This window comes from Hemitrygon akajei, chromosome 27 (assembly GCF_048418815.1).
Source record: "Hemitrygon akajei chromosome 27, sHemAka1.3, whole genome shotgun sequence".
NCBI lineage: Eukaryota > Metazoa > Chordata > Chondrichthyes > Myliobatiformes > Dasyatidae > Hemitrygon > Hemitrygon akajei.
In genome coordinates, this window is record NC_133150.1 from 8543692 (window position 1) to 8557449 (window position 13758).

Consider the following 13758-nt stretch of genomic DNA (forward strand, 5'->3'; position numbering starts at 1 on the left):
GTAGATAATCAGACTTTTGTGAAAATCCTTTCATCCATCTTGTGCTTTCTTCATGAGGCCCTTCACTACCTTGACTGAACTCTCTGCTAGGCCATTAGATTTTGGGTGATGTGGGCTTGAAGTTATATGTAGAAACCCCCAATCGTTGGCAAAGGACTCAAATTCACAGCATGAAAATTGTGGACCATTGTTGGATACCACTTCACATGGAACTCCATGCCTCACAAACTCAGCTTTTAGAAAGGTGACGATCATTTTGCTAGATATTGATTGCAATGTTGTAACCTCTGGGTAATTGGAAAAGTAGTCTGTTACAACAATGACTCTTACAATTACAATCAAACAAATCCACTCTGACTTTGTACGGCCTATCTGGTACAGAGTGTGGCATAAGCTGTTCTGCTTGTTACTTTTGTCTGTACTTAAGACACACTTTACATGAAGCAGTGGTCTGGCTGATGTCTTGGTTCACTCTTGGCCAGTACATCACTTCACAAGTTCTTTGTTTATTTTCCCTCACCAAGATGCTCTTCATGTATATTCTGGAGCATTTTTTTCTGTAGCGACACTGGAATCACAAACCTATTCTGTTTGAAGACCATATCTTCCACTACTGACAGTTCAACTCTGCATTCCCAACAATCCCAAATAGACATTGGATAGTCATTCTTAGCTGCTGGCCATCCTTTTTGTATTGTCTTTGTGAGTATTTCCATTGTTTCATCCGTCCTTGCTGCTTTCCTAATCTTCTCTATTCTATCAAGAGATACTGGAATCAAGGTGGCAATCATGTCAACACGGCCTTATATCAGCGTTAATCTCTTGGTCACTCTTTTCTTTCTTGTCGGCTGCTCAAGACAACGCATCAGCAGCAAACATATATTTTCCTGATGTGTAGATCATCTTCATGTCATATTTCTGCCGCCCCATCAACATGCACTGTATCCTCATGGGACAGTCATTCAGTGGTTTGGACATCATTGAGATCAGTGGTTTATGGTCTGTCTCCACTTCAAAAGTTTGTGCACAGATATACTGATGGAACCTTTTGTATCCATACGCACTGGCGAGACGCTTTCTCTATCTCTGCATAGTTTGCTTCCGCACTTGTTAAAGCCCTTGATGCATAGGCCAGAGGTTGCCATGTGTCATCATGCTGCTGCAGTAGTGCTGCTCCAAGGCTGTACTGGGACACATCGGCCAAGATACTAGTACGTCTTTCTGGATCATAAAACTTGGGAGCACGAGCTCTTCAGCTGGGATTCTTTTCAGCCTCAGGAAACACTCTTGTTGCTCCTGAGATCAAATCCACTCATTTCACTGCTCAAGGGATGACCTAAGTGGTGTTGACACAGTAGACAGTCGAGGGATGAACTTAGTCAGGCAAATCATCATCCACAGGAAACGTCTTATCTCCTCTTTATTTTGGGGCCTCTCCGTGTTCTCAATGGCTGATGTCTTTCCTGAATCAGGCTTCACATCTTCTTCCGACATGACAACTCCTATGAAAGCCAGTGTCTTAACACTAAACTCACATTTCTCTTTATTTAATTTCAAATTGACATTTCATGTCATGTCTAGCACCTGTCTCAGTTGTGTGTCATGTTCTTCCTTGGTGGACCCCCAAACAATGGTGTCATCCATCATGGTCTCGACACCAGGTATGCCCCCAAAGATCATGTGGATGGTTTTCTGGTGTGGACAGAATCCCATATGATAACCAAAGAAAGCAATATCTTCTCTCTGGTGTGTTAAAATACACAGTCTCCAACTTGCCTCATCAAGTTTCATCTGCCAAAACCCAGGCAATGCGTCAAGCTTGCTAAACCACTTGGCACTGTGGACATAATCTCCTCCTGTGAGGGCAATTTTAACTGTTCTCACTTGATGCTTTTATTGAGATCTCTCGGATCTAGACACATTCGCAATGCTCCATTTTTCTTTTGCACAATGACTAGTGAGCTCACCCAATCTGTTGGTTCTTCAATTTTCTGTGTGACTTTTATGCATTCCGTGCATGCTAGCTCTTGTTTGAGTTTGTCTCTAAAGTGTAAACAAAACTTTCCTGCATAAATGGACAAGTATAGGTCAAAGCTAACACCTTGTTTCTCATCACAGTAAAAGAACTTATATTTTTCAAATGTGATGTTTTTCCTTGGGACAAAAGACTCAACAAATTTTATCATCAGAGTGGTCAATGTAAAAGCTGTCTCATCAATTTAAAAGCTGTTGCAGATGTCCAAAGTATCTTCGCCATTTACACATAGAAAGATAGACACATTCAATTTTCCCTCCGTGCCTCCGGCTCTACTCACTACTAAGTTTATATTGAACCGCTGTTTGAAGCGTTTCCAGTTATCAGTTAGATTGCCAATAAACTGCAAAGATGAAGGAAGACCTAGCTTATCCATGTCAGAATTTTCAGGCTTTCTCACCTGAATCTCTGTTGGTGAATCTGGTAAACGTCTGGACACAATGCACTCTGTCGCCACACTGGCTACCGACCTCACTTCCTTCTAGCGCAGTCTTTTTCCCATCGGAGCGAATGTCTCTTTCTCAGCCATGCGTGGTTCATTTACTCTTCGTGTTTAGGCCTCACGCTGACATCTAACACTATGTTATGTTTGTTCTTAATAAAGACAAGCAACGTGCGTAAAAACGCTAGCGCGTATTCATTTACACGATGCTCGACTGGAGTGTGTGCAACCAGCTTACTATGTCACTTCCAGTTCTGGGCGACTGCCCGCATTGCACACTGGGAACTGAAGTTCTTTATTATGTACACACATAACACACTAAGACTTTTGCACAGTACTGTACCCTGTCAGATCAATTCAGGTCATATCACTTGATATTTTCCTTTCCAATTAACAATTTCATCTGTAACTTCAGACTGAGTTGAGGAAAGGCAAAATACATTTTTGTCAAAGGGCTGAATTCCATGTTCATATTAAAAATTGATTTGTTATTTTGCTACTTCTATTAAGTAAGCACTCAAAATAACCATGATAGTTTCCTTTAACACTGCAGAAACAGTCATGCTTTTAGGCAATCTGCTTCAATATAATTACAACACTGGCAGCCAGTCAGCAATTTGCCCTGTTCACAAAAAGGACAAATCCAATCAGCTCACTCAGTCTCAATAACCAGCTAATTAAGGGAAAGTTACATAATCTATGTGAGGAACACGGGCTGCAGCCCTCATTACAGCCTTACTCTAAACAAGCACTACAGAATTAAATTGCATGGGTAGCATGAGAGTGCTGTCCTTGACATCAAGACAGCATTGATTGTGGTGTCAAAAAGTTCTTGTAAATCTAGAGCACTCAGGGAAAAACATTACATTGATTGGAATTATATTTTGCACTTGGTGCCTTGGGGAATACCTGCAATATGTTGTAGGGCTGTGATGCTTGAGGTCCAATAACCATAAATATCTACTTTTATGCATCAAAAAACCCTGGAAATGCTGGTCAGGGGCATCAAGGGGAAAACACTCTATGGTTGACTTCAGTGGTTGGTGAGTCAAGGTGCTGTACGTGAGGCTGCTAAACAAGATAAGATCCCATGGTATTATATGAAAGGTACTAGCATTGATGTAAGATTAGCTGACTAGCAGAAAGCAAAGACTGCATACTCTCTGCTTCCATAATATGACCTATCCCTCCATCTATCTTCCTATCATCCACAAATTTGGCCACAAAGTCAACATTTCCCTCATCCAAATCACTGACATATAATGTGAAAAGAAGTCCCAACACTGACCACTGTGGGACATCACTAGTCATCAGCAGCCAACCAGAATAGGCCCCCTTTTCCCCACTCTTTGTCTCCTGCCAGTCAGACAAGAAAGAAAGAAAGAAGGAAAAGATCTTTCCTATCTATTATAGTTAAGGTACAAGCATGGATAATAGATTGGCTGAAGGGCAGGAGGTAAAGAGTGGGAATAAAGCACTGAAGAAGAAATCTGATTAGACAGCCTCTCCTATCAGATTTCTTCTTCTTCTTCAGTCCTTTACCTTTTTCCACTATCACTTCATCTCCCCTCCCGCACCTACATACCTTCCCCCTCACCCAACTTCACTTATCACCTGCCAGCTTGTACTCCTACCTTCTTATTCTGGCTATTTCTCACTTCCTTTCCAGAGGGTGCACAGTAGCTTGGTGGTTAGCACAATACTTTATAGCACCAGCGACCTGGGTTCAATTCCCGCTGCTGTCTGTAAGGAGTTTGTATGTTCTCCCCATGACTGTGTGAGTTTCCTCCGCATGCTTCTGGTTCCTCCTACAGTCCAAAGAAGTACTGGTTGGAAGGGTAATTGCTCGTTGTCAAATGTCCCGTGATTAGGGTAGGGTTAAACCAGGGGTTGTTGGGCAGCGTGGCTCACGGGGCTGGAAGGGCCTATTTCATGTTGTATGTTAATAAACAGATAAATGAATAAATGGATAAATGAATGAATGAATGAATGAATAAGAAGGGTCCCAGTCCAAAGTGTTGGCAGCTTATTCCCCTCCATAGATGCTGCCTAATCTGTTGAGTTCCAGCATTTCATGTTTGTTACTTAGGTACTGAAAAAGCTGTGCCAACCAACTGCTAGAATATCAAGGACATCTTCAACCTCTCACTGCTGCCGTCTCAGGTTCCCACCTGCTTCAAATGGGCAGCAATCGCTCCAATGCCTCAGAAGAGGAGGGTGAGCTGTCTCAGTAATGACTATCGCCCAGTAGCACTGACATCGATCGTAATGAAGTACTTCAAAAGGCTGTCTAGAATGCTCTCCTGCCTGATGGAGGAGCTGAATCTGCTGCAACTTATCTATGACCACAACAGATCTGCAGCAGACACAATCCCACTAGCTCTCCAGTCTGCTTTGGGCAGTATATGACTGCAAGACATATCTCAGACAGCTTTGTTTAACAATTACAGATCAGCATTCATCACTATCATTCTCTCAACACTAGTAACCAAGCACAAAAACCTAAGCCTCTGTACCTCCCTCTGGAACTGGATCCTCATCTTCCTTACTAGAAGAATAATAATCTGATCTTCCAAAATGGATGACCTTGCATTTACCAACATCGTACTTCATCTGCCAGACCCTTGCGCACTCACTTACCTATCCATATCTCTCTGCAGACTCTCTGTATCTTCTGCACAATTTGCTTTTCCACTCAGTTTAGTATCATCAGCAAACTTAGATACACTGCAATCAGTCCCCTCTTCCAGATTGTTAATGTATATGGTGAATAGTTGCAGGCCTAGCAACAACCTGTGGCACACCACTCATCACTGATTGCCAACCAGAGTAACACCCATGTATCCCAACTCTCTGCTTTCTATTAATTAACCAATCCTCTATCCATGCTAATACATCACCCCTAACTCTATGCATCCTTATCTTATGGATAAGTCTTTTATGTGGCACCTTATCGAATGCATTCTGAAAATTCAAGTAAATAACGTTCCACTTTATCCATTGCACTCATCATATCCTCAAAGAACTCCAGTAAGTTTATCAAACAGGATCTGCCTTTGCTGAATCCATGCTTCATCTGCCTGCTGGATCAATTTCTTTCCAGATGCCTCTCTATTTCTTCTTTAATGATAGCTTCAAGCATTTTCCCATCTACAGATGTTAAACTAACTGGCCTGTAGTTACTTGCCTTTTGCCTACATCTTGTTTTGAACAGTGGCTTGACATTCACCTCTTCCAATCTGCCGGGACCTGCCCAGAGTCCAGAGAATTTTGGTAAGTCATCAGCAAAGCCTCTACTATAATTTCTGCCATTTCTTTCAGCACCCTGGAATGCATTCCATCAGGACCAGGGGACTAGTCTATCTTCAGAGTGGTGTTGCAACAGCAACCTCACACTCAATGTCAGCAAGATCAAAGAATTGATTGTGGACTTCATGGTGGGGAAGTCAGGAGCACACACACCAGTCCTCACGCTGGGGATAATAAGAAGGCTGTGCAGTTTAAAGTTCACAGAGGCTCTACCCTGATCCAACATATCAATGCAATCCTGAAGAAGGCATATCTGTAGATCTCCTTCATTAGGAGTCTGGGGAGATATCGTATACATCAAAGACTCTTACAGATTTCTATTGATGTACAATGGAGAGCATCCTGACTGTTGCATCACAGCCTGATGTGAAGGCTCCAGTGCACAGGATCAAAGAAACTGCAAGAGAGTTGTAAACTCAGGCAGCTCTATCATCGCACAGCCTTCCCAAAATTGAGGACATCTTCAAGATTCAGTGTCTCAAGAAGGTGGCATTTATCACTAAGGAGCCTCGCCATCTGGGACATGCCATCTTCTCATCACTATCATCATGGAGATGAGCTTGAAGGCCCACAATCAACAACTCAGAAAGAGCTTCTCCCCCTCTGCCTTCTGAATGACCCATGAACACTACCTCATTATTTCTTCTTTTTTACACTACTTTTTTTTTAGAGATTTTTGTCTTTGCACTGTATTGAAGCACAAAACAGCAAGTTTCATGCTACATCAGGTACTATGTCTTTGTGGGTAGAACTCAAAATTAAGAAAAGTGCAATCACCCTGATGAGATTATACCAATGACAATCCCCCGCCCCCCGCCCCCCCACTCCACCACACGAATAGGTACTGGGACGATGAGAAACAGTTATGCAGGCAGATGAGCATTGTTGTAAAGGATGACTCCAAATCTCCTTATCTAGTTTGGGACCGACTTAGTGCAAGAGGTTTCATTAATTCACTCAACTTCCCTTGCCCCAGCACTGAACTGCTCCCACAACTATAGACTCACTTTCAAGGACACTTCATCTCATGTTCTCAATATTTATTATTACTATTATTTTTATTCTTAATCAGCTTAAACTGGTAAAACCTGAGGTACAGGTATAGCTAAACACACTCATTTCTCAATTGCTAGGAAATTTCGGACTACTCTAGTGGCGTTTAGTAATGTGGTTTTCTGGAGATTTACATAAATATTGTTGTGTAGGTCTAATTGTTTAATGCTATTGCGTAATGACTTTGGGATGATACCAGTTATAGATAGTACTATTGGGACAATTTATAACCTGCTCATGTTCCATAATCTTTCAATTTCCTCTTTTAATTCAGCATATTTCTGGTGTTTTTCACTTACTGACTTCTGTACGTTATGTGTGTTTGGACTGGCTACATCTGTTAAGTAAGTTGTTCTTGCTTGGTACATGGAGCTTAGAAAAACAGAGTGCTATGGGTAAGTCTAGGTAGTTGTAAGGTAAAGACAGGTTTGGCACAGCTTTGTGGGCCGAAGGGCCTGTAGAGTGCTGTAGGGTTTCTATGTTTCTGTATCTTGTGATATTATATCCAGGCCCTATCTGTTGTATCATTTTTAGGACTCTGACTCTAAAATTGGATCAGGCTTGTATGGTTGTAAGGTACACAGGAGGAAATCTGCAGATGCTGGAAATTCAAGCAACAACACACAAAATGCTGGTGGAACGCAGCAGGCCAGGCAGCATCTACAGGGAGAAGCGCTGTCGATGTCTCGGCCCGAAACGTCGACAGCCATTCTCCCTATAGATGCTGCCTGACCTGCTGTGTTCCACCAGCATTTTGTGTGTGTTGCTTGTAAGGTGTTTTTTTTAATGAGTTTGTATTTTAAAGCAAGATTTTAGTGAATGATGTTTGCCAATTAATTGTCCCTGTGTAAGTAATCAGATTGAGTTAAACTGCTGCGAGATTCTGAAATGTGTTGCATTGTTCTGGTTTCTCCTGGCATTTTGTGTTATATGTATCTTTGATTTTTTTTGTGTGTTAACCACCTGGTCCTGTATTGCCACAAGGAGTCCCTCTGTTTCTGGGAAGAGGTCTCCAACTCTGAGCCAGTCAGTCGGCACTTCCTTGTCAACATCTAGTCTGCTCAGATTGTGGGATGTCTTCCATGGAGGGTCATGATCTTCCATTGGTTAACTTTTTCTTCTATAGTGACAATTTCTTCATTTTTCTGAGTTGTGCTTTCATTTAAGTTTAGTGGTGTGTACTTAGCAGAAGCTGGCTTGGATTGGGAAGATATTATGCCAAAAAATACATTAATATAAGTATAGTGAAAAGTGTTTACGGCCTTTGTTATGTTTTAACAATTGAGTTCTGTTTGGCAGATTTTCTTAAGCCTTGAATTCAATTCTGTCAAAAGTATTCCCTTCATCACACTATGATCTATTGTCTTTGCTTGTTGATATCCCAGATTCGTATGTGTTTCGTATTCATCCATCAGCAGTATTGTATCCTGCTGCTCTGGTTTATATTCTACTAGATCTATTGCACCTTTCGTTATGCTTAATGTTCTGCACTTATCTAATCAAAATTTCATGTTTCTATCTTTAGAAAATAGCTCTACTATTTGAAATAGTTGCTTTATCTTTACTGATGGAGCATGTAATTTTAAATTGACAATATATTGGCGTGTCAAGGGATAATTCATTTAATTGTGTCTTAGTTGACACACTATTTTTCTCTGATAGCTGTTATTGGCCAGATCAAAGGTGATGATGAATTGGCATATAGGAAGGAAATTGAAAATCTGGTTGAATGGTGCCACAACAACCTCTCACTCATGTCGGCAAAACCAAAGAGCTGATTATTGACTACAGGAAGAATAAACCGGAGGTCCAAGAGCCAGTCCACATTAGGGGATCGGAAGTGGAGAGCTTATTGGAGTTAGCGTCTCAGAGGATCTATCCTGGGACTAGCACAAAACTGCCATTACAAAGAACGCATGGCAGAGCCTCTACTTTTAGAAATTTGCACAGATTTGCCATTTCATCTAAAACTTTGACGAACTTCTATCCATGCACATTGGAGAGTATCCTGACCAGCTGCATCACTGTCTGATATGGAAACACCAATACCTTTAAACAGTAAAGCTTACAAAAACCCCATCCACCACACGCAAAGCCCTCCCCTCCATTGAGAACATCTACAAGGTGTGCTGTAAAGAGACTTAACAATGTTGATGATTAGAGGGATATTGGGGTCCACGTTCATAGCCACACAGGTTGAATGGGTGGTAAAGAAGGCATAGGGAATGCTTGCCCTTATTATTGAGGTACCAAATTCAAGAGTTGGGAAATTATCTTGCAGCTTTTAAAACTCTGGAAAATTGCATTCATTTCTGGTCGCCCCTTATAGGAAGGATGCAAGGCTTTGGAGAGGGTGCAGAAGAGGTTTACCAGAATGCTGTCCGAATTAGAGGGCATGTGCTGTAAGGAGAGGTTGTACAAACGTGGGTTTTCTCTAGAATGGCTGAGGCTGAAAGATCTGATAGGGGTTTATATGATAATGTGAGGCATAGACAGACAGCCAGTAACTTTTCCCATGGATGAAATGTCTACTAGAGGGCATGAAATGTTGGTGAGAGGGGGTAAGTTCAAAGGAAATGTGCTGGTGGAGGAAATACAATAGAGGTGTTTAAGAGGCTCGTAGGCACAGTAAATGAATATACAGAAATGGAAGCATATTGGAATTGTTTAGGCAGAATGGTTTAGTTTATTGGGTATCTGACTACTAGTTTTCTTAAGTTTGGCACAGGATTGAGGGCCAAAGGGCTTGTTTTGGTGCTGTAGTGGTCTATATTCTATGTTCCTTCTATCAGTCAGTGATGATAATCTGATTTTGAACTGCCTTGACTCCTTCCTTCAGCCTCTTGCTCACACTGATCCAGTCAGAGGCTCTCTACAAGCTTTAACCCAGTATGGTGTGATATCACTCACCTTCTTTCACTGACCCCCAGAGTCCATCAGGGGCACAGACATAAATCAAGACCAACTCTGACTGGAAGATACTACCAAGGGGATGTTCTGTCTTCAGTTCAGTCAGGAGCAAGAAAGAAAGTCTGGGAGGCAAATTGTTATGATGACGATGGAGAAGAAATGAAGGCAAGAGCAGGAAGGCTGAAAGCAGCAGCAAGGGGAGAAGAGGTCCTCTGCTCCAGCTCACCGCTCTCCGTAACAGCTGTGATTACACACTCCAGTGCAAGGGGCAATCACCTACTTCTAGAGGAAACTTTCCTCCTGCCTTTCTGACAAAGGTTCAGAATCTGCAACCTGCTCCTGTCCCATCTGCTTAAAACCGGCAGAGACTGAATAGAATTGACTACAATGGGAAGTTATCACCCAGAACAATCTTGTTCCTTGTGCATTGATACATCCTCCCTCTCTGAAACTTTCTAGCAAACTACCTGAACAAACTAAATAAACTCAGAGACTTTGACACTTCGTCTTAATACATTTTAAAAGTCAAGGAAAAGATAACATATAGATTAAGAAAAATCCTTGTGAAAGCGTTAAAGGAGCATGCGTCATCTGATACAATGTCTTTATTTAAAAGGAAGATCAAAAAACCAAGGAATTGATAACCTGTTCAAGTCCACATGTAGGACACCATATATTTCTTGGATAACGCAATTAACTTATTGCTGAAGATTTAAAACTTAAGATTCATGCTAAGATCACCATCAAGATTACTAAAATTTAGACTCAGAATCCACATCAGCCACTTTAATTCCGTAAATTTCAGTCCTAACGCTGACCCTGCAATTAAATTTCCCACAACAGTATTTAGCAAAGGAATCAAATGGCTTGAGGAAGAACAGTGATTATGAAAGGCACTCTGGAAACTCAGGTGTACAAAAACGAATTACTACACGACGGAAATCTGAACACAAAACATGAGGTTGAAAAATTACTCAGCAGGTCAGGCAGAATCTGTGTGGAAAGGTTTGTTTCAATCTTAAACTCCATCGATGTAACCTACCCTGCCGTGGTTTCCCAGCATTTTCTATTCTATGTATCTGTAGTGTTATTATTACTAATGCGAACAGTTACTTTTTAAATAAAATGGGGGGAAAAGCGAAAAGCCACCGGTTAGTAAGACGTCCGACCAGGGAGCTACATTATGATTCTGCCCAGGCCCAGCTGCCAGCAATGCACACCTTCGGAGTAACAGCAGCAGCCTGTTTCTCACTAGGCCGACGTTGTATTTCCACCCGTTCCCGAGTCCGCAAATATGGCATAATTCCTACACAACCGAACATTTCATTCAACATGTTAATTCGCGTTCAGAAGAAAACTTTGTCCTGGACCCTGATTGACATACGTGAACTCAGTTCGGTTACTAATTTATCTATACAGGTTCAGAGGCGATTCGTCGGCTTTGTGACCGGTTAGCTGCCCAGGAATCTGAATAGGTCAATCTCTTCTCTCGCCAATGCAACTAGTACGAGTTCAAAGTGCTAGGTTAGGGGCACACCCAAAAGGCGGTCGGGACCCCAGGCGCTGAATGTGCCAATCGTTTTGTCCGCCCTGTTGCGCGTGAAGCATTTGGAACGCGACTAGACGCCGGGGCGGGGCAGCCAGTGTCAGCCCGGGACTCTGAATTAACGCATCACCAGGCTTTGCCGCGGTGTGGATGACAGCGGTCGATGCTTGTTCGGGGGCCGGCGATTCCCGCCACAGCGCTTCCTGCCCTGGTGCATGGCGGTCGCACGGAGGAATTGTTGGAAAAAAAGGTTAGTAAAAATTTTTCCCAGTCTGCGTTGCAGCAGCCGCTGGCTCGGAGAGGCAAAGGGATGGAAGGCGGGCGAGACGCGGCCGGCCCAGGCAGCCCCACCTCCCGCTGCCCTTCACATTCAAATCCCCAGCTGACTCGGGCCTACCTCAGGCCAGTCCACGCGGCTCTCCCCGCTGCCCTGCGCTAATGGATCAAATCTTGTGGGAGAAACTCCCACTCCCCCCCCCCCCGCCCGTTGTGAGTAATGTAAAACCCCGCGTCGTTGGGCCGATGGCGACGGCGATACTGAGGCCAGGTCGGACAGTGGTGGCAGGCGAGTGTGCCGGTGACTGACCCGGCACGTCGGTACGAGGTGAACACACGGGACTGTCGGGGATACACTGCAGGCCGCTCAGTAGCTACGGAGAGGGAGCAAGCGCCTTCATGTGTGGAGGGTGCAGCCTGCGCAAGGGAATGGGTGCTCATAAACCATTTTACTGATTGCTGCCTTCAGACAATTGCTTTTAGTTTTCAATTTACTGAACACGGTGTTGACTCTCAGCTTTGCCCTTTATCACCAGTCACTAGGAGTTAACGAGGTTGGGGTGTCTTTCATATTAGAAATGCATGAGGATGGTCATCTAATGAGTTTTATAATACGCTTATTTGTACCGATCCAGTTCTAGCTTGGGCATGCTTTATTTCCCCATTTCTAGCTTCAAATTTTCAGCTTTGTCCAAAGTAGTGATGTAAATTTCTTGCAATGCTGTGCAAAATTAAAAATTGAAAGTGCATTCTAACCAATGTGCCAATGCAAATTTACAATAAAGTTCAAATACCTATACATTTTTGTGTAGTCTTCTATAGATTTTAATATTGGCACTTCTATTTGTGACCTGATTATCCTGTGAATAATATTTGGCATTTATTAGTTGTGTTTTTTACTAAGTTATGTTAGTTGATAATTATATTTAAAAATTGTAATATTTTTACTTGGTATTCCTGCATCCTTTGATTCTTATAGATGGTAGAAACTGGAGTATTTAGTATACAAAGTCTGATTAGGTCTTTTCACCAATTTAAACATTAGAATCTTTGTACAGTGAATCCTTCAATACAGATTTTCTAAGGAATTTTTTCAGATTAAGGATGCAATGTAAAATTACTGCAGGAATGGGTAGCATTAATTGTGCCATCTTTAGCACATCAAAGCACCAAGGCTTTTGTAACCAGATATTTTTTCTGGTTCGTCAGGAGGTAGCACAGTAGCTTTGTAGCTTTGTGATCGGGGTTCGATTCCTGTTGCTGTCTGTGCGGAGTTTGTACATTCTCCCTGTCACTCACTGCATGGGTTTCCTCCCACATTCCAAAGACCTAGGGGTTAGTAAGTTGTGGCCATGCGATGTTGGTAGTGAAAGCATGCCGACACTTGTGGGCAGCCCCTAGCACATCCTAGGATTGTATTGGTTGTCGATGCAGGCAGTGTGTTTATGTTTCGATGTACATGGGACCAATAAAACTGATTTTTTAAAACTATCTTTAATTTTTAGGGAGCAATATACACTGATTTCGGTAGGTGAAGTGCAGTATATTAAAGTTGGTCATTTGCATGTATTGTTCGTAGGTATTTACCTTTTAACTTTTTAGGGTTATAAGGGTTAAATGGGATTTAAGAAAAATTGTACTTTAAAGTCTGCATTGGGGCCAGTAGTTAATTGTATTTACATATAGCCTACAATGTTGAGTAAAGATAAGAATAAATATGGTGCAGGAAGCGAGTATATTTTGTTCATGTTTTACCTGTAGGAATTAACATAGGATGGTGGTGAATGCTGGTAGTTCGGGTTGAGGTGTGTGATGTTGCGGTGTGTGATGTTGCGGTGTGTGCCGAGCTTGGCAATTAGCATCAAGTGTTTTGTCGCCAGTGCGCAGTTGGTGTTTCTTTCTGGGAGAGCTCATGTTTGCCTTGTCTGTTGTCTTTAATGGTACCTTGGTTCTTGAGACAAGCTTTCTTAAAGTTGCTGTTAGTTTGTGTGCAATTGTGATGTTTGAGCTGTCATTTCTTGATGCAAGGTTGTGCGTTTCATTGCATGTTGAGTACGGTCTGCGAGACCTTAAAAACAATCAACAAAATCAATGTGGTGTACAGGATCACCTATGGATATTGCAATAAGACCTACGTAGGCCAGACAGGATGTAAGCTCTCAACTTGTTTATGGGAACACAAACTGG

The 13758-nt window shown here is 42.3% G+C and overlaps 1 protein-coding gene across 2 annotated transcripts in view; it reads left to right on the top strand.

Annotated features, from left to right (window-relative positions):
• Positions 1–11417: 11417 nt before the first annotated feature.
• Positions 11418–13758, top strand: part of LOC140717108 (zinc finger protein 76-like) — a 103033-nt gene continuing 100692 nt past the window's right edge. For both annotated transcript variants that reach the window (XM_073030337.1, XM_073030338.1), the window contains exon 1: positions 11418–11545. The gene's annotated coding sequence lies outside the window, so the exon portion shown is untranslated. The remainder of the gene's footprint in view (positions 11546–13758) is intronic.